General features: G+C 37.9%; 1 long non-coding RNA gene across 1 annotated transcript in view; it reads right to left on the minus strand.

Annotated features, from left to right (window-relative positions):
• The window catches only part of LOC134731405 (uncharacterized), a 207826-nt gene extending 187977 nt beyond the window's left edge, over nt 1–19849 (minus strand). The window contains exon 1 of the long non-coding RNA XR_010113630.1: nt 19611–19849. This is a non-coding gene — a long non-coding RNA (uncharacterized lncRNA). The remainder of the gene's footprint in view (nt 1–19610) is intronic.
• Between the last annotated feature and the right edge of the window lie 553 nt (nt 19850–20402).

The raw sequence follows: 20402 nt of genomic DNA on the forward strand, positions 1-20402 counted from the left end.
TTATAAGGTGTAAAGAAGGGATCCAGTTTCAGGTTTCTACATATGGCTAGCTAGTTTTCCCAGCACCATTTATTAAAGAGGGAATCCTTTCCCCATTTCCTGTTTTTGTCAGGTATGTCAAAGATCAGGTGGTTGTAAATGTGTGGTGTTATTTCTGAGGCCTCTGTTCTGTTCCATTGGTCTATACCTCTGTTTTGGTACCAATACCATGCTGTTTTGATTACTGTAGCCTTGTAGTACAGTTTGAAGTCAGTTATTGTGATGCCTCCAGCTTTGTTCTTTGTGCTTAGGATTGTTTTGGCTATGCGGGCTCTTTTTTGGTTCCATATGAACTTTAAAGTAGTTTTTTCCAATTCTGTATAGAAAGTCATTGGTAGCTTGATGGGGAGGGCATTGAATCTATAAATTACCTTGGGCAGTATGGCCATTTTCATGATATTGATTCTTCCTATCCATGAGCATGGAATGTTCTTCCATTTGTTTGTGTCCTCTTTTGTTTCATTGAGCAGTGGTTTGTAGTTCTCCTGGAAGAGGTCCTTCATATCCCTTGTAAATTGTATTCCTAGGTATTTTATTCTCTTTGTAGCAATTGTGAATGGAAGTTCACTCATGATTTGGCTGTTTGTCTCTTCTTGGTTTATAGGAATGCTTGTGATTTTTGCACATTGATTTTGTATCCTGAGAATTTGCTGAAGTTGCTTATCAGCTTAAGGAGATTATAGGCTGAGACAGCAAGGTTTTCTAAATAGATAATCACGTCATCTGCAAACAGGAACAATCTGACTTCTTCTTTTCCTAACTGAATACCATTTATTTCTTTTGCCTGCTTACCCTTGCCAGAACTTCCAACACTAAGTTGAATAGAAGTGGTGAGAGAGGGCATCCTTGTCTTGTGCTGATTTTCAAAAGGAATGTTTCCAGTTTTTACCCATTCAGTATGATATTGGCTGTCGGTTTGTCATAAATAGCTCTTATTATTTTGAGATATGTTCCATTAATATTTAGTTTATTGAGAGTTTTTAGCATGAAGGGCTGTTGAATTTTGTCAAAGGCCTCTTCTGCATCTATTGTGATAATTATATGGTTTTTGTCATTGGTTCTGTTTGTGTGATGGATTACGTTTTTGATTTGCATAGGTTGAACCAGCCTTGCATCCCAGGGATGAGGCCGACTTGATCGTGGTGGATAAGCTTTTTGATGTGCTGCTGGATTCGGTTTGCCAGTATTTTACTGAGCATTTTTGCATCAATGTTCTTCAGGGATATTGGTCTAAAATTATCTTTTTTTGTTGTGTCTCTGCCAGGCTTTGGTATCAGGATGATGCTGGCCTCATAAAATGAGTTAGGGAGGATTCCCTCTTTTTCTATTGATTGGAATAGTTTCAGAAGGAATGGTACCAGCTCCTCTTTGTACCTCTGATAGAATTCGGCTGTAAATCTATCTGGTCCTGGACTTTTTTTTGGTTGGTAGGCTATTAATTATTGCCTCGATTTCAGAGCGTGTTATTGGTCTATTCAGAGATTCAACTTCTTCCTGGTTGAGTCTTGGGAGGGTGTATGTGTCAAGGAATTTATCCATTTCTTCTAGATTTTCTAGTTTATTTGCATAGAAGTGTTGATAGTATTCTCTGATGCTAGTTTGTATTTCTGTGGGGATCAGTGGTGATATTCCCTTTATCATTTTTTATTGAGTCTATCTGATTCTCTTCTCTTTTCTTCTTTATTAGTCTTGCTAGCTGTCTATCACTTTTGTTGATGTTTTCAAAAAACTAGCTCCTGGATTCATTGAGTTTTTGAAGGGTTTTTTGTGTCCTCTATCTCCTTCAGTTCTGCTCTGATCTTAGTTATTTCTTGCCTTCTGCTAGCTTTTGAATTTGTTTGCTCTTGCTTCTCTACTTCTTTTAATTGTGATGTTAGGGTGTCGATTTTAGATCTTTCCTGCTTTCTCTTGTGGGCATTTAGTGCTATAAATTTCTCTCTACACACTGCTTTAAATGTGTCCCAGAGATTCTGGTACATTGTGTCTTTGTTCTCATTGGTTTCAAAGAACATCTTTATTTCTGCCTTCATTTCATTATTTACCCAGTAATCATTCAGGAGCAGGTTGTTCAGTTTCCATGTAGTTGTGCAGTTTTGAGTGAGTTTCTTAATCCTGGATTCTAACTTGATTGCACTGTGGTCTGAGAGAGAGTTTGTTGTGATTTCTGATCTTTTATATTTGCTGAGGAGTGCTTTACTTCCAACTATATGGTCAGTTTTAGAATAAGCGTGATGTGGTGCTGAGAAAAATGTATATCTTGTTGATTTGGGGTGGAGAGTTCTGTAGATGTCTATTAGGTCCACTTGGTGCCAGGCTGAGTTCAAGTCCTGGATATCCTTGTTAACCTTCTGTCTCATTGATCTGTCTAATATTGATAGTGGGGTGTTAAAGTCTCCCATTGTTATTGCGTGGGACTCTAAGTCTCTTTGTAGGTCTCTAAGGACTTGCTTTATGAATCTGAGTGCTCCTGTATTGGGTGCATATATATTTAGGATAGTTATCACTTTTTGTTGAATTGATGCCTTTACCATTATGTAATGGCCTTGTCTCTTTTGATCTTTGTTTGTTTAAAGTCTGTTTTATCAGAGACTAGGATTGCAACCCTTGCTTTTTTTTGCTTTCCATTTCCTCGATAGATCTTCCTCCATCCCTTTATTTTGAGCCTATGTGTGTCTCCGCACATGAGACGAGTCTCCTGAATACAGCACACTGATAGGTCTTGACTGTATCCAATTTGCCCGTCTGTGTCTTTTAATTGGGGCATTTAGCCCATTTACATTGAAGGTTAATACTGTCATGTGTGAATTTGATCCTGTCATTATGATGTTAGCTGGTTATTTTGCCCGTTAATTGATGCAGTTTCTTCCTAGCGTCGATGGTCTTTACAATTCAGCATACTTTTGCAGTGGCTGGTACCGGTTGTTCCTTTCCACATTTAGCGCTGCCTTCAGGAGCTCTTGTAAGGCAGGCCTAGTGGCGACAAAATCTCTCAGCATTTGCTTGTCTGTAAAGGATTTTATTTCTCCTTCACTTATGAAGCTTAGTTTGGATCGATATGAAATTCTGATTTGAAAATTCTTTTCTTTAAGAATGCTGAATATTGACACCTACTCTCTTCTGGCTTGTAGGGTTTCTGCCAAGAGATCCACTGTTAGTCTGATGGGCTTCCCTTTGTGTGTAACCCGATCTTTCTCTCTGGCTGCCCTTAACATTTTTTCCTTCACTTCAACCTTGGTGAATATGACAATTATGTGTCTTGGGGTTGCTCTTCTCGAGGAGTATATTTGTGGCATTCTCTGTATTTCCTGAATTTGAATGTTGGCCTGCCTTGCTAGGTTGGGGAAGTTCTCCTGGATAATATCCTGAAGAGTGTTTTCCAACTTGGTTCCATTCTCCCCATCACTTTCAGGTATGCCAATCAAACATAGATTTGGTCTTTTCACATAGTCTCATATTTCTTGGAGACTTTGTTCGTTTCTTTTTACTCTTTTTCTCTAAATGTCTCTTCTTGCTTTATTTTATTAATTTGATCTTAAATCACTGATATCCTTTCTTCCACTTGATCAAATCAGCTATTGAAGCCTGTGTATGCGTCATGAAGTTCTCATGCCATGTCAGCTCCATCAGGTCATTTAAGGTCTTCTCTACACTGTTTATTCTAGTTAGTCATTCGTCTAATCTTTTTTCAAGGTTTTCAGCTTCCTTGTGATGGGTTAGAACATGCTCCATTAGCTCAGAGAAATTCATTATTACCAACCTTCTGAAGACTACTTCTGTCAACTCATCAAAGTCCTTCTCCATCCAGCTTTGTTCTGTTGCTGGTAAGGAGCTGGGATCCTTTGGAGGAGAAGAGGTGCTCTGGTTTTTAGAACTGTCAGCTTTTCTTCTCTGGTTTCTCCCCATGTTTGTGGTTTTATCCACCTTTGGTCTTTGATGTTGGTGACCTACAGATGGGGTTTTGATGTTGATGTCCTTTTTGTTGATGTTGATGCTATTCCTTTCTGTTTGTTAGTCTTCCTTCTAACAGTCAGGCCCCTCAGCTGCAGGTCTGTTGGAGTTTGCTGGAGGTCCACTCCAGACCCGGTTCGCCTGGGTATCACCAGGGGAGGCTCAGTTGGAAATGCACAAATCACCCATCTTCTATGTTGATCATGTTGGAAGCTGCAAACCGGAGCTGTTCCTATTCAGCCATCTTGGAACGGACCTCGATAAACACTTTAAATGTCAAGTTATTTGCAGGCAATCTAATGGTATGCAAAGAAACCTCAAAGAATTTACACATCATAAAATTTGACTAAATTAAAATTTTAATCATTATTATTTTCTTTAGACACTGAAGGATAAATGCTTTAATGGATAAAGTCATTTTGAGGTGGTTACATAGTATAGGAAAAAACTTAAAAGGCACCTATGAAAAAGTCTATGGTAGTGGGAAGGGGGTCTGGGATGGGGCTTTATTCAAGTGGATACTCATGGCAGTTCTGGATAGCCTGCACATGTCTACCAAAGGGATACCATCTCTTAGAAAAATAAACTCTCTCTCTTCATCTCTAACTCACATACCCTCTTTTTGCCTCATAGATTTCAAACTTGTTTTTGCTTATAATTGCCTGCTTCTCTATCTCTTCCTAACTCTTCTCTCTTCCTTTCTTCTCTGCCCACATTCTTCATCTTTCCTCATCCTGCTGTCTATATGCACCCCAGGCAAAGCAGTATCTCATCCCACAAATAAAAACACAAAAATTTGTTTCAGTCTATTTTGAATTCAGGTAATTCAAAATCACGAATAAGTCCATGGCATTTGTCCTAAAATTTTGAAGAAGGAAACAAAAATGTATGAGGCAGGAAGTAAAAGGAGGCACATACTTAGAATATATTTTTTCTATATAAATTATTATATATAAGCTATCAATATCCACTAAAATGATTTCTGTAGAAAAAAGGGTAATAGAAAATTAATAAGACTTTGTGGTCTTAGAGTGCTAAATAAAAACAAACTAAAACAGAAGGAAGTTAGGGAAGAAGGAAAGAAGGGACGAAAGGAGGAAGGGAGGAAAGGAGGAAGGAAGGAAGGAAAGAAGGAAGGAAGGTTTGTTTTTGACCTCAGAACATTACTCTTGTGTTTATCATAGAGGTTTTGGAAGGCTGATGGCTACAGCATTAAAAAGAATAAAAAGAAAACTTGAGGAAGAAAGACACCCATTGCCAACCTCAAGAAGGTGATGATCCTAATGGGCCACAATTGCTCTGAATTGTCTTCTAGTCAAGAACCTATATGACCTTCTGTATTAAACAGAGTTCTCAAGAGAAACAGGACCAACAGGACATATGTGTGTGTTTGTGTGTGTCTGTGTGTGTATGTGTGCAAGAGTATTATAAGGAATTGGTTCACACTATTATGGAGGCTAGTAAATCCATAATATGCCATGTGGGCCATATTTCAGATTTTAAATTAAGAATTCTTAACCCGTATTGAGAAATACCATCAAAGCTTTTTGTTTCAAAGAATGAAGTTGCACTGATTTATGTCAACAGTACATACCACTGTACCAACAGACTGTGGTATATTTCCTCTATGCAAACAGAAACTTTTTCATTTGAAATTATTGCTTCTTGTTTTAGAGAAGTTATAAGTCAAAAGAAAAAAAGGAAAAATGGTTAGTGCTGTGAATACTTTAAAAATAATTCAATAAAGGGGTTAGTTTTAAAATGAATTTATTTTTCTTTTTTTTAAATACTAGTGTTTATCTCATTCACCAACATGATCCGTTTCCAACTTCAACTTCAACTGAAGCAAATGAGATTGCCCTTTTCCTGACCTTCCTAATCCCATACACTAATGTGCCAAGTGGCTTATATGATCACCCAAGGAGAGTTCATGCACAAGCAGTTTCCTCTCATTGCTAAATCGGATACTGATAATTCTGTGGTCATTTTAACTCACACAATAATGTTATTTTAATTTTATAAACACTTTTTCATACTAACCAAAATATTTCTTTCCTCTAATTGGAGTTTCAGTCTAGAAATCTGAAGCTTTCAAAGCAAAGTCCCTACTAGAATTAGTATCAGGTAAATTCCTTAACTTATGCTCTGTGTTTTCATCCTCTGTATTCTTGATTCTGACATTGAACAGACTCTAAATCATTTGTTTTTCGTTTATCAGTTTTATTAAAGTGTATCTATTTCAGTGGCCTATTCAAATTCTCACGATTGGCTAGATGCGGTGGCCCATGCCTGTAATCCCAGCACTTTGAGAGGCCAAGGTGGATGGATCACATGAGGCCAGGAGTTTGAGACCAGCCTGACCAACATGGTGAAACCCCATCTCTACTAAAAATACCAAAGAATTAGACGGGTGTCGTGGCACACGCCTGTAATCCCAGCTAAAAGGGAGGGTGAGGCATGAGACTCACTTGAACCCAGGAGGCAGAAGTTGCATTGAGCTGAGATCATGCCACTGCACTCTAGTCTGGGTGATGGAGTGAGACACAAAAAAAAAAAAAAAAAAAAAAAAAAACCTCACCATCTTCCTAGAAAGACAACAACAAACAATAACACTTATATTTTATGTTTTAAAATCTGATTATCTGATTACACATATATGAGTATAATCATATTACATATATTAAAATGTAGAAGTGTTCTAAACTTCACGTATACAATTGTGCATTCTATTATATTGTAACACACATTATTCACTATAGTACCACATAGTTCAATTGTATCTATAGAAATACATTTAGGTCACTACCAGGCTGCTACTCAAAGTAGCATATTTCAAACATCAGGATTGAATAATTTTTCTATATATTCATCAATTGCTCAGAATCATACTATATTGTACTTTGCTGCATATTTATGTGTCCAGAATTGGTTCTTTCTGGTGGGTTCTTGATCTGACTTCAAGAATGAAGCCAGGGACCCTCACGGTGAGTGTTACAGTTCTTAAAGATGGTGTGTCCAGTTTGTTTCTTCAGATTTCAGATGTGTCCAGAGTTTCTTCCTTCTGGTGGGTTCGTGGTCTCGCTGACTTCAGGAGTGAAGCCACAGACCTTCACAGTGAGTGTTACAGCTCTTAAAGGTGGTGCTTCTGGAGTCGTTTGTTCCTCCCAGTGGGTTCCTGGTCTCGCTGACCTCAGGAGTGAAGCCACAGACTCTCACGGTGAGTGATACAGCTCATAAAGGTAGTGCGGACCCAAAGAGTGAGCAGCACCAAGAGGTATTGTGAAGGGCAAAAGAATAAAGCTTCCACAGGGTGTAAGGGGACCCAAGCAGGTTGTCACTGGCTGGCTCTGATGGCCAGCTTTTATTCCCTTATTTGGCTCCGCCCACATCCTGCCGATTGGTCCATTTTACAAAGCGTTGATTGGTCCATTTTACAGAGTGCTGATTGGTGCGTTTTTACAGAGTGTTGATTGGTACATCTACAAACCTTTAGCTAGACACAGAGCACTGATTGGTGCATTCTAACAGAGTGCTGATTGGTGCGTTTATAAACCTTTAGCTAGACACAGAATTTTTACAGAGTGCTGATTGGTGCATTTTTACAGAGTGCTGATTGGTGTGTTTACAATCCTTTAGCGAGACACAGAGCACTGATTGGTGTGTGTACAATCCTTTAGCTAGACAGAAAAGTTCTCCAAGTCCCCGCCCAATCCAGGAAGTCCCACTGGCCTCACCTCTCATTTAGACAATTACTTTCTACAGAGTTTGTCTTTTCTGAAGTTTCCTGGAGTTTCCAATTCATTTTCTTCTTTTTTTTAATTGTCAAAAGAAATATGTGTCTTCACATTATTACTAAAATCATCCAGAGTTTTGTACTCATATTATTTGGTATAGTACATCTTTTTGAAAATGTACTTCTCATATCAATCTGACTACCGTTCTAATTTGGACTGATTGTAAATTTAATACATAGTTGTCAAATTTTGTGGCCTTTTTTCATTATGTTCCTGGAATAGGCCTGTTGCTTCTTTCATATTTTTATCTTTCTCTTTCTTTCATTCTTTTTTTTTGTTTTGCTGGAGTAAATCCTCAAGTAACTCCACCAACCCAAAGTCTGTATAGCATTAAGCTTTTAGTCTGTTGCAAAATACAATTATTTTTGCCATGTGGTAAAAAGTTTGGCTTTACTCCCTTGCCTACGCCTTTGCAAATAGGAAAAACATACACATTATGTAAATCACTGATCAAGCTGCAAGTTATACATTATCTTGGAGGTGGCTTATAAGCACCTATTCCAAGTGGCAGGGCAAATAACGGCCCCAGGAAGATATCAATGCCCCAATCTCCAGAACCTGTGAAAATGTTAATTTACATGCAAAAGAAATTTTTTTCAGATGTAATTAAGGTCACAGACTTCGACAGAGAGATTATCCTAAATTACTCCAGTAGGTCAAATCTAATCACATGAATCCTTAAAAGTAAAGAACTTACTCTGACTAAAGTCAGAGGAGATGCAGCAGGACAAATCAGAATATGAAGATGGAGAAGGAAACATGACAAAGAATGCTGGTAGCCTTAAGAAGAGACTCCCTGCTGATAGCCAGCAAGGAAATAATACTTCATTACTAGAAACACAAAGAACTGAATTCTGCCAACATCCCAAATGAGCTTGGAAGTTGATTCTTAGTGGAAAGAGCCTCCAGCTAAGAACCCAGAGTGACTTCTACCTTGATTTTAGCTTTGTGAAATCAAAGAAATTGGTTGAGCCCACCAGACCTCTGACCTATGGAACTGTGAGGTGATAAATGTATACTGTTTTAATCCATTAAATGTGTGGTAATTTGTTATGGCAATGATCAAAAACCAATAGACCAAGGCTTGCTCAGAAGATTCTTTGGAAACCTCAAGGATCTACAGCAGAAACAAAGAATTTACTACAATAACAACAACATAATGGTTAGGAAAGTGGAAAATAATTCACAAAAAGATACACTAATTCTGTCAATTAGCACTTTTCTCTTTAAGGGTTTGTTGCAAGTTGTCTCTAGAAAGAGATGGAGATTAGGGGCTGGGAGCAGGGACTCACGCCTGTAATCCCAGCACTTTGGGAGGCTGAGGGGGGCGGATCACGAGGTCAGGAGATCGAGACCATCCTGGCTAACACAGTGAAACCCCGTCTTTACTAAAAAATACAAAAAATTAGCAGGGCGTGGTGGCGGGCGCCTGTAGTCCCAGCTACTTGGGAGGCTGAGGCAGGAAAATCGTGTGAACCCGGGAGGCGGAGCTTGCAGTGAGCCGAGATTGCACCACTGCACTACAGCCTGGGTGAGAGCGAGACTCCATCTCAAAAAAAAAAGAAAAGAAAAAGAAAAAAGAAAGAGATGGAGATTAGTGTACAAAAGGTTCATTAGGAGTACTCTTGGTAACCACACTGCAGAAGGCAATGGAAGCAAGTAGAATTGATCAGTGGGAGAAACTGAACTCTAATGGAGTCTAAATGGAAGCCTCAGTGAAAACTACAGGGAATTCTGAAGCTGAATGACCCATCAGAATTATTCTGAGACACGGTGAAGGGTTTGGATCTTTACACCCAAATAGTCACTTCAAGTAGTCATTCAGTTTATCAGAATTTGAACAAGAGTACTCTCTACAGTGGAGGTGATCTCTTGAGGGATTTTTTTTTTTTTTTCCTGGCAGCGCTTATGGCAGCAGAGGGAGTAAGGCCTTCATTCCAGAAGGAGGATCTTGGCATCACTTCATACCATCCACTACATGGCTGCTATTACCAAATCTCCCACAGTTTATATTGTGTCTTTATATTGTGCCAAAAGGTTAATTAACATAACCAAGATCCCTGATCTATTCATGCATAAATTCACTCAATCAACAGATTTTTTAAAATTAAGTACCAAAATGTTCTAGGCACTATGCTTACATAGTTCGTTATTTACATACTTTGTAAGATTTTTATACTTTTCAGTTTATTAACACTTTTTTTTATATCCCAGCCTTGGGTCTGCCTTGGTGAACATATTCTGTACAGTAGTAAGAATGTGTATCACATCCCTGTTTTGTACCAATTAGATAAAAGCAATTGATAGTGTTGTTCCAATTTTCTAGGTCTTTACTGATGTTTGTCTGTTTTATCAATTGTTGAGAGAGAGTTAAAATCTCTACCTATGATTATGAAATTGTCTATTTCTCCCTTTAATCATGTCTCATTTTGCTTGGAATTTGCCTTGTGCTTGGATCAGCCAAAGATTTATGCAAATATTATGCAAAATTTGATTTGGGGTTACCCTCTCCAGCTGCCTTCTTTCTAGTACATTCTCTCCTTACTTTCCAGTAGCCATGGTTGCCCTAAACTCTGTCCTCTGGTTCTTCAAATATGTAACATTTGAGTTTTCTAAAGAGATATTTGCTGCTGGTCCCTTTGGAGAAAACTTGGAGGGAGATTTACAGTATGTACTTGTAGCAGTGGTGCAGGGTCCTTCCTCAAAGGCAGCTGGCTTATCTTCCAATTAAGGGCTTCTGAATCTGTGAACTGACTTCTTTCTTGAAACTGGGTGAGAAACTATGACAACTCAAATCAAATGTTTGGATACCAGACTTAGAGTCTTTCCCATTACATAGCTCAAGAAATAGTCTGATAGGATGCCTATCTATTTATTTCCTAGGAACTCTGTGATCAATTAGTCACTACCAAAGATCTCTATGGGCAAAGACGTTTTAATTTTTTTGTAAGTCTCTGCTGCCCTTTATTAGTTGACATCCACATCTTGTCTTTGACAACTGTGTGGCCCCTTAGGCTTAGCTATGCTGGGCTCCCATCATCCCCATTAAAATTAGGGAGCCCATCCCCATGTTGAAATTCCTTCCAGTCATATTGGATCTAAAAATGAGACCAAGCACAAAGCTTTTCAAGGCTGTAGGTACTTCTCTCACTACTATTAATGCCTGAGTGAAATGGACATCTCATAAAACAATCTTGAAGAGAATAAGCATTCCCTCCCAGGGCATCTAAGTGTGGTTATCACATGGCTTTTCACACAGGAAAAAGCTAGTCTCCTTGGACACCAGAGGACAAGCCACTTTCACTGATAAGAGAGGTGCGGAATGGCATGTGGATTCAAGATGGTCAGTTTCATTTGGTTCCAACCAAATGTCCCCATTACAGATGTTGGAATCCCATTCTTTTCCTGTCAATGTTCTAACTTTTACATGAGATAGTTAGCAATAGTGTAGATTTACCTATCGTTATAATTTAACAATGTAATTTTGCACACAATTAAATTTTGTGTTTGGTTTTCACCAATATCAGTCCTGTGGCTATAAGAAATAAGATGCTTTTATAAACATCATTAAAGCATTCTAGTTCTCAGGCTGTGATTTAAGCTGAAAAATAATGGATTTGGGATTGGTGTTTTTACTCTATAAGCACTCAAGTGCACACAAAACAAAATTTCATCCCACATTCTTGTCATTTTCCGATTCAGTCCTGCCATTTGGTCATGTTTAATAATCACTTGAATTCACAAAGCATGTGCTTCAGTTGGTGTTTTATCTCAATCCACAGCTAGTAGTTTAAGTAACTGTGATGACATTGCACCCATTTCCCATTGGCAAAGGAAGCTCAGCACCATGCTAAAGCTCAAGGGCATGGCCAAACAATCTCAAAATGCCGTTTTCAAAGATCTACCTCTTGCAACCCAACCACTTCTGAAACCAAATGTGAATCAGTTTGGATGTATTCAGGAGACTAAAACAACAGTCAGGCGTGGTGGCTCACATCTGTAATCCAAGCACTTTGGGAGCCTAAGATGGGAGGATTGCTTGAGTCCAGGAGTACAAGCCAGGCTGGACAACATAGTGTGACTCTATTTCTACAAATAATAATAATAATAATAATTTAGCTGGATGCTGTGGTGCATGCCTGTGGTCCCAGCTACTCGGGAAACTGAGGCAGGAGGATCCCTTGAGTCTAGGAGTTGGAGGCTGCAGTGAGCTATGACTGAAGCCACTGCATACCAGCCTGGATGACAGAGCCAGAGCCTGTCTCAGAAAAAAAAAAAAAAAAATGCCCGCAGTGATTTAAACATAAGTTTAATATAAATAATTACTGAGGTATGACAAAGGAGGAACTATAAGATTTTTAAAAATACGATAAGTCTCCCTAGGCCTGACGGAGAGGACCAAAATAAGGAAAAGCATGGAAAGGAGCTCTATCCACAAAAATACACTTCACACTTTACTGGAGAAGGCATAGAAGCATCCCAATGGAAGGCACAGAAGTTTTCTGATTTCCCAAAGACATAACTGATCTATAGTTACTAGGCAAGCAGGAAGCAAACACATGAGGCACAGACGAATCAGTCAGTTGTGAGGACATACAGAGTGAGAGGATGCCTTGTGGGCTTCAGGCCTGGAGCAATGTGTTGATAAGGCTGCAGGAGGGTGATTGCCAAGCCTAGATTGGGCAATGAGATTGCTGAGGAACTATACTTTATGGACACATGGCTATTGCAAAGAGCCAGTGGATGTCCTCCCACCTACAATGCTGTTACAACCTCTAGGTCCAATAGGGGAAGTCCCTTCTTCCTGCAATGTCCATCTAGGGTCCTCCACTGAGGAAGCTTAACATTGTGTTCGATGTAAAAGAGAAATGCTGACAGGAATTCTATCCATTGGTGTAGAAAAGGTTTTGAAGGGTGAATTTTGAGCTGAGAGGCAGTAAGTTGCTATCAGGCACACACCTCCTATATCCTTCACTGTCTCCCCTTTCCAATTCATTTATTATTCTTTTATTGAGCCAATCATATGAGCACTGATCAGGACTCAGGTGTTTTATTCAGTCTGGAAATAACACATTAGGCAGGACAAAGCTTCTGGCCTCATGACATTATATTCTATAATAGGAGATAATAAATAAGCAAACGAATCAATAATATACTCTCAGATTATGATATAAAAATTACAGCAAATAAAATATGTTTCTTGAGATTATCTTCTTATTTTTTTTTTTTTTTTTTTTTTTTTTTTAGATGGAGTTTCACTCTTGTCGCCCAGGCTGGAGTGCAGTGGTGCCATCTCAGCTCACTGCAACCTCTGCCTCCCAAGTTCAAGTAATTCTCCTGCCTCAGCCTCCCGAGTAGCTGAGATTACAGGCTCCCATCACCAGGCCCGGCTAATTTTTGTATTTTTAGTAGATACTAGGGTTTCACTATGTTGGCCAGGCTGGTCTCGAACTCCTGACCTCAGGTGATCCACCCACCTTGGCCTCCCACAGTGTTGAGATTACAGGTGTGAGCCACCACGCCTGGCAGAGAATATCTTCTTAAAAAGAAAAGAAAACAGAGTATGCAGGTAGACTGTGATTTAAGATGTAGAGCTATTTTAGATAGGATGGTCGTAAATGCCTTTCTGAAGAGATAACTTTTGAACGGAGACCTGCTATTCACCATCAGCATCTACCAGCTACCACTTTTCCAGTTATCACTTAAACATCACAGTTGAATTATGTCATCTCTTCCTCAAAACTATTTTCTAACTACCTACAGATATGGAGATTAAGAAGATCAAGACCACATTAAATAACAAATACACCAGGACAAATTTTAGAATGGAAATCATGTGCTAAACAAGATATAAAGACACAAAGCTGATTGTCTAAATTGGGTAAATCCAAGGAAGGTGAGAATAAGCTGTTTATTAGTTGGAACTTTGGTGCCTAGGGTGTACATTAGAGAGGTCAGATGCCATATATATGCCATATATATATGGAAAACTACAAAATTCTGGACAGCACACTTAAATTTAGTAATGGCTTCTAAACTATTTTCTGTAAGACTTGTTCAGATTCAGTATTTGATGAGAGGGACTTAGTTTAAAGGCTTCCAGTTCTTGAAATTCTACCTAGAGAGGTATTTGAATGTGTAAAATCAGAAGGAAGGGGAACTGATGCTTACAAAGTAGCCTCTGTTAAGTATTCCAGGTCCTCCACATAGATTATTTACTCTTTAGAACAGGTATAATAGGGTAGTTTCAACATTGTACACATGAGAAAACTTAGAATAGAATGTCTCTTCCCCTTTAGTAAGTTTCCTTCCTTGCAATGGTATAAAATGTTTCACTTGGGCTGGAGTTTCCCATGGGCAATTTTCTCCAGCCACAGATAGAATACTTTATAAATGAAAAAACTGTGCACAGCCTGAAATAGTCCATCAATACCTATCTCTGGGGTCCAGTTTGCAGATTCATTTATCTTTCACACTAAGCTCTGTCCTCCCACTGACATTCATTAGAAATAAAATGTTTTAATTTCTATCTGGCACTTATTTTATTATTTTTTCCAGAAACCTGGAAAAAATAAAAGTAGATTCTGCTGATCTGTCAGAGGCACAAACATGAGATTGTGAGAGACTGTCTTGCCCAAGATTACATCAATTAGTTGGTGGCAGCCAGGATTCAAATGTGATTTTTGCTCTGCCATAATTCCTAGTCTGTACATGATAAATTTGTTCTTAGAGATTTGCATGAAAAAAACTATGGTCAAATAAATTTCGGAGTCATTACATACTATATCATTCTCTTAAAAATTTAGCTTGTCTAGTTACATACTAAAAGTTCTGCGAAGTCCTGGATTTAAAGGGAGAAAATTATGTTTAAATTGATTGATTCATTCATTCAACAAATATGCATTAAACCCTCAGCAAATTCAAGGTCTTCTAGGCAAAAGAAAGAGCACATGCAAAGGCCTCAAGTCAAGAAAAAGCTGTCTTGTTAGAAGAATTTACAAAAGGCTAATAGTCCTAAAGTGTAGTAGGGGCATAAGAACAGTAAGAGATGAGGTTGTAGAAGGTGGCAAAGGCCATATCAAACAGGAATTAATAGATCATCAAAAGAAATTTGGATTTTTGTTCTAAATAGAAACAGAAGCCATTGAAATAGTCAGCCTGACAATAAATGTATTTGGCCGCAATCCTATTTATTCTCATAATATTTAAATAAACATGTTATGCTGCTTTACACTCTGCTGAGCCCCTTGCATTAGACCGGAAGGTGGAAACTGTAAGTGACCAAGATGGGCCTTTAGTCTATATAGTCATTATAGACCTAACACCTAGCATAGACCATTCAAGTAGTAGCTACTCAATGAAGGATTTGGTGAATGAATTGAAATCATGAAGGGATAGACAGCTATTACATTCGACAAATGTTTAAAAGAAATAGCAATGTTTTACTCTGACATGTAGAAAACATGATCGGGGAAGAAGACGTAAGCCTTCAAATCCACAGTGGTGCCAGAAGACAAATTAGACTCACCAAGTAAACCTCAAGAAGGTGTACCTAAGAGCAATAAGAGGTAGTTATTGAGAAGCCGACAATAAAATGCACATGTCATGAAGTAATGCATTTCTCATCACTTGATGTTGTCCAACAGTGAATAGAAAACAGTTACGGAGAATATCACAGAAAGGATTTCTTCATCAATTGAAAGCTGAATTATATACTTTAAAAATATCTTTCAACCCTAAGATCTGGGGTTCCATTTGGAAAGAATCTGAAGACAGAAAAGAGTAGGTGAATTGAGTGTGGCTAGAGAGAACTTCTGAACAACAAAAATGTGTAATTTAGCAAACTTTTATCTAAGAGAATAAATTAAGTGTAAGATGTCAATATGAAGATATTATTCTACTCCACAGCCTGACACTAATATAAAACAAACAAAAATACTGAAATGATAGAAAAACAGTATCATCTATAAAGTCCATAAAACTCCCAGAACTGCAAGTCTAAAACCTGTAAAATCTGTCGGTAAAATTAAGGGAGAATTCCAAGAGTTGATACATATGTCCCCTGATTTCATGTAGGCGGAGAGATAACCAGCCAACCTTTACCTACAAGGACTCATTCTAAAACACAGGGAAGCCTGGGAAAATGAGGCATGGAAACTAATTTAGGGAAAACAAGATGTGAGGAAATGATCATGAGAATAAGCTCCTTGAGAATTCACAGAATTCTGAAAATATTTCTGAAATAATACACAAGAAAATGTTAATAGTTGAAAATTTTAGGAGATGGGTCAGGTGTATAGAAAAGGGGGTACTTCTAATTTCACTTCATACCTTTCTCTAGTCTTTGAGCTTTTTTCAGTAAAGATTCATACAGTTTACATTTTAAAACTAATTTCAGAGGGATAAAAATGATGAAAGTAATTTTATGCTGAATATATGGAAAATGATTTAAAGGAGACATATCTTTAGAGCTATTATAAATTTGAGTAAATGAGCAAATTAAGAGTTCTCCAAGGAGGAGGTAACAGAATAGACAATATAAAATGTATTCCACTTCTAGACTCTACAGTCCTACTAAAAAAACAAGTCCCCTTAACCTGAACTTTAAATTTGATTGGAACAATTAGATTCTCACCACTCTGTAGGAACATCTGGTAACTAGTCAGAAATAACTTGTACTCATTAATAAAAGTCTAGCCCTCTCATAAACAATAAGCATAAGTACATGTACTAGGTTTAGATCTAGGCTGAGCAACAGCAGAGATTCTAAGTGCATGTTCTTCCTATTCTCTAGAGTTTAGGTATGTTGCCCATGAGTAGCACCTTAAGAGACAGATTTCAATGGAAAAAAAAAATATGAGTGAGGGAGAAGATATTTTTTCCAAATTCTAAAGTTCCGGTGGATTTCAGCTGATGAGCATATTTTGTCTTATGCTAAATGTATTACTTTGAAAATATTGTTGTGATTGCAAAATATTTTAAAGGGACATTTTCTTTTAATGCCATTTAAAGAAAATGACCTGGAGCTTTGCTGAAGTAATTCCGTTGGCCTTTCTCTTTTAAGAAATCTACATTCCACCCAAAGCATCTGTAGGCTACAGAATATTATCAGACAACTAATACATCCCAATCAGACTGAATTTATTTATAGACAACGTTCTTTTTGCAATGTTAGATGCCTCATTAACTTGATTCAGCTTGTGCATAGCAAAAATATTCCCTCCCTCTTCAGATTTTTGATAGAGTGAATTATAATTTCTTGTCTCACTCATTATAAACCTTTAGTTTGGAGGACATTTCAGAAATGTGCAGTGCCACTTATGTTAATCCTGAATTACTTGTCCTGGATTAATTATGTGCTGTATTTGTTTTTCTTTGGAAGAAAAATGAAGTGGCACAGTGGCCATTCTTACTTTTTACTTCACATGAAAAATAAGTTAAAATTTAATTTTGCCATAAACATCCTAGGAGAAAATGGAATGCGAATTTGTATTGGAGTAGATTTCATTATTGTCATGATAGTGGAGGTAAGAGTGGGAAGCATCCTGGAGCCTTAATAATTCAGCTTACTTTTAAAATCTGTCTGTCTGAGAGCAAAGCTAAGGAAATACTGTGAAAAATGAACACATATAACTCCTGTATTATGATCCACATCTTCAAATTTTGAAATTTCCTTTTGAATATATCACTATGCAACTTTGGGTTATATGCTCTTTTAATTTGGTTTGCACTTCTGTAAGTGTGGGAGGAAAAGGATTTTTCTTTCCAAATCCTCCATTACAATTATTTTAAATGTATCAATTTTAAATGAGGTTTAACAGGTTAAATTGAGCTCAGGAAAAAGATAATTATTTAAAATACTAACTTCTATTTATCTTAAATTCAACATTCCATTTTTTCAATTAATTTTCCACAAATAAGTAAGTGTATTTGTTTGTTAATATAAGTAGTCATAAATTATACTGGAAAATGTTTCCACATTCTGTTTTAAATAAGATGATAACTTCATGAAGATGAAATTTTTTTCTTTAATCACAGTCTGCAATGTTTTAAATCTACAATTTACAATTTTAGTAACTTGTATATACTGGGATATACCTAATATAAAAATATCCCATATATATTGTTTTTAATTGTCTGCCAGCTAAGAGAGAACACACTATCTTGTGGCTCTGATACTATCATAATTATTTTAATCAAACTTGACCACAGAATTAAAAAAGTTATTTCATGGCTGCATCTAAATACTGGAAAATGCGCAACATAACTGGGAATACCTTGTTTCAGGACTTCTGTTTCTAGTCAAGGAAAGATGTAGAAAATCTTTTCACCCCGCAAACAGAAATTTTAAATGCTTTATTATAGGTATTATAAATAAATTTCTGTTCAAATGAAAGGATTAAAAGGATTTCTCTAAGTATTAAATCCCTTGTGTTATTAAAGAAGAACAAAATAAGAAAAAATGATTTTTACAAGCACCTCCATTCGGGGCTTTGTAATCAAAGACAATAACATTAACTAGGACTTTTTTTTTCCTCTTTCAGACCATAAGCGGTCCTGAATCCATACTGTTTGATAAAAATTCTGATTCTCACAAGAGTCTGGGGATTTGTACGAAACAGTATGACCTACGTTCATCAGATGGAATACTTTTCTTTGTGATGGGAAAAGGATTGGAGAACTGAAGTGGTTTAAAATTAAGATGGAGTTTCTAAACTTGTAAAATTGCTCTAGTGCATGCCAAATGGTTTGGAGTATGGTTTAAGCATATGTGACCGGCCTGTTGATGAGCTGTCTTTTTCAGGATACATATATGAAAAGTTATTTGTAAGCTGGTCCTAAAGAAACTTCAAGTTTACCTGATGATCAGGCTTTGAGACTTCAGGGCACATATGGCATGCCCAAACTAACGACCATCCTCTATTCTAATCACAGTTAAAGTCAGCTGTGGGAGGCTGCCGCCCTTGAATGGTTTATAATCAGCTTGAGACATGAAACTGACTCATTTCTGGAAGTGTGGGGGCTGTTCTTTCACTCTTTTCAGTACATGAATGCCACCATAAAATAAGATTAAATGCTCTGGGGTTTTCCCCGCTGTTTCCCTTCCCTATTTGTTAACTTTTCATGGTATGTGGGCTCATACTGTATTTATGTTTTCTTAGCTTCAAATTATCTCACTCACAATTTTGCATTGAACAGCCTGCTTTGCCCTACTTCTAAAATAGGACATATATTCCTATTATGCTATATTTTCATCACATTGTTTTAAAGAAATGAACACCTTAAAAGTAAATATCTATAATACTTAAACTCGTTAAAGTTAAGTATCTTCCTTGGTGTCCCAATCAATTCAATGTCATCTCCTGGGAGATTACTTGTGAGCTTCTTTCGTGTTGTCTAAAGGTAGCTGCAAACTTGTTCTCTAAAATACTATTATTAAGAAATCCCATTGAAATTATACACTTTCTTCCTGAGGCTTCCAAACTTTAAGCTATAGAGTTTTATTTCCTTCTCTTAAAAATGTCTTTGGCCTCCTAAATTATAGACACACATCTTCTAGAATTTTATAGAGATTTACCTTACTTGAGTTATTGTTCCTATGGATTTTGAAAAGATCTGTCCTACTTAAGTTGCTCTTGCCTTGAACTTCAGCTAATCTTCCTGAGCAATATCATAAAGGTGAGAATCTGATATGACTCTATTAGTCTGAAAATTAGACCAAAAGGCAACTGACTTGTACATATGAAGTATACAGCTTATTGTTACGATAGAGCGAAATAAATATATGGAAAGATAAATAAAAAGGTACTTTTAAAAATGTTTACCTACCATGGACGCAGGAACTGGTGAACTTTTTGAAGTCCCCCAAGTTCTTAGCACAGCACTGTTGTCAAGAGTGTTGGCCGGGGGCGGTGGCTCACGCTTGTAATCCCAGCACTTCGGGAGGCTGAGGCGGGGGGGTCACGAGGTCAGAAGTTTGAGAAGAGCTAGGCTAACACGGTGAAACCCCGTCTCTACTAAAAATACAACAAAAATAGCCGGGCGTGGTGGCGGGCGCCCGTAGTCCCAGCTACTCCGGAAGCTGAGGCAGGAGAATGACGTGAACCCGGGAGGCGGAGCTTGCAGCAAACCGATATCGCGATACTGCACTCCTGCCTGGAAGACAGAGCGAGACTCCCTCTCGAAAAAAAAAAAAGTGTTAGATATACATTAAGGCAGACCTGTGTTGGTCTCATACTGGGTAAGGTGCTAGTTGTTGCTATGGTACAAAGATATGTCAGGCTTTCAGCCGGGCGCGGTGGCTCACACCTGTAATCCCAGCACTTTGGGAGGCCGAAGCGGGCGGATCGCGAGGTCAGGAGATAGAGACCATCCTGGCTAACATGGTGAAACTCCGTCTCTTCTAAAACAAACAAACAAACAAAAAATTAGCCGGGTGTGGTGGCCCGAGCCTATAGTCCCAGCTACTCGGGAGGCTGAGGCAGAAGAATCGCTTGAACCGGGCAGGCAGAGGTTGCAGTGAGATGAGATCATGCCACTGCACTCCAGCCTAGCCACAGAGCGAGACTCCGTTTCAAAGAAGAAAAATACGTATATATAGAGAGAGAGAGCAGGCTTTCT

Source organism: Symphalangus syndactylus, chromosome 9 (assembly GCF_028878055.3).
Source record: "Symphalangus syndactylus isolate Jambi chromosome 9, NHGRI_mSymSyn1-v2.1_pri, whole genome shotgun sequence".
Classification (NCBI taxonomy): Eukaryota; Metazoa; Chordata; class Mammalia; order Primates; family Hylobatidae; genus Symphalangus; species Symphalangus syndactylus.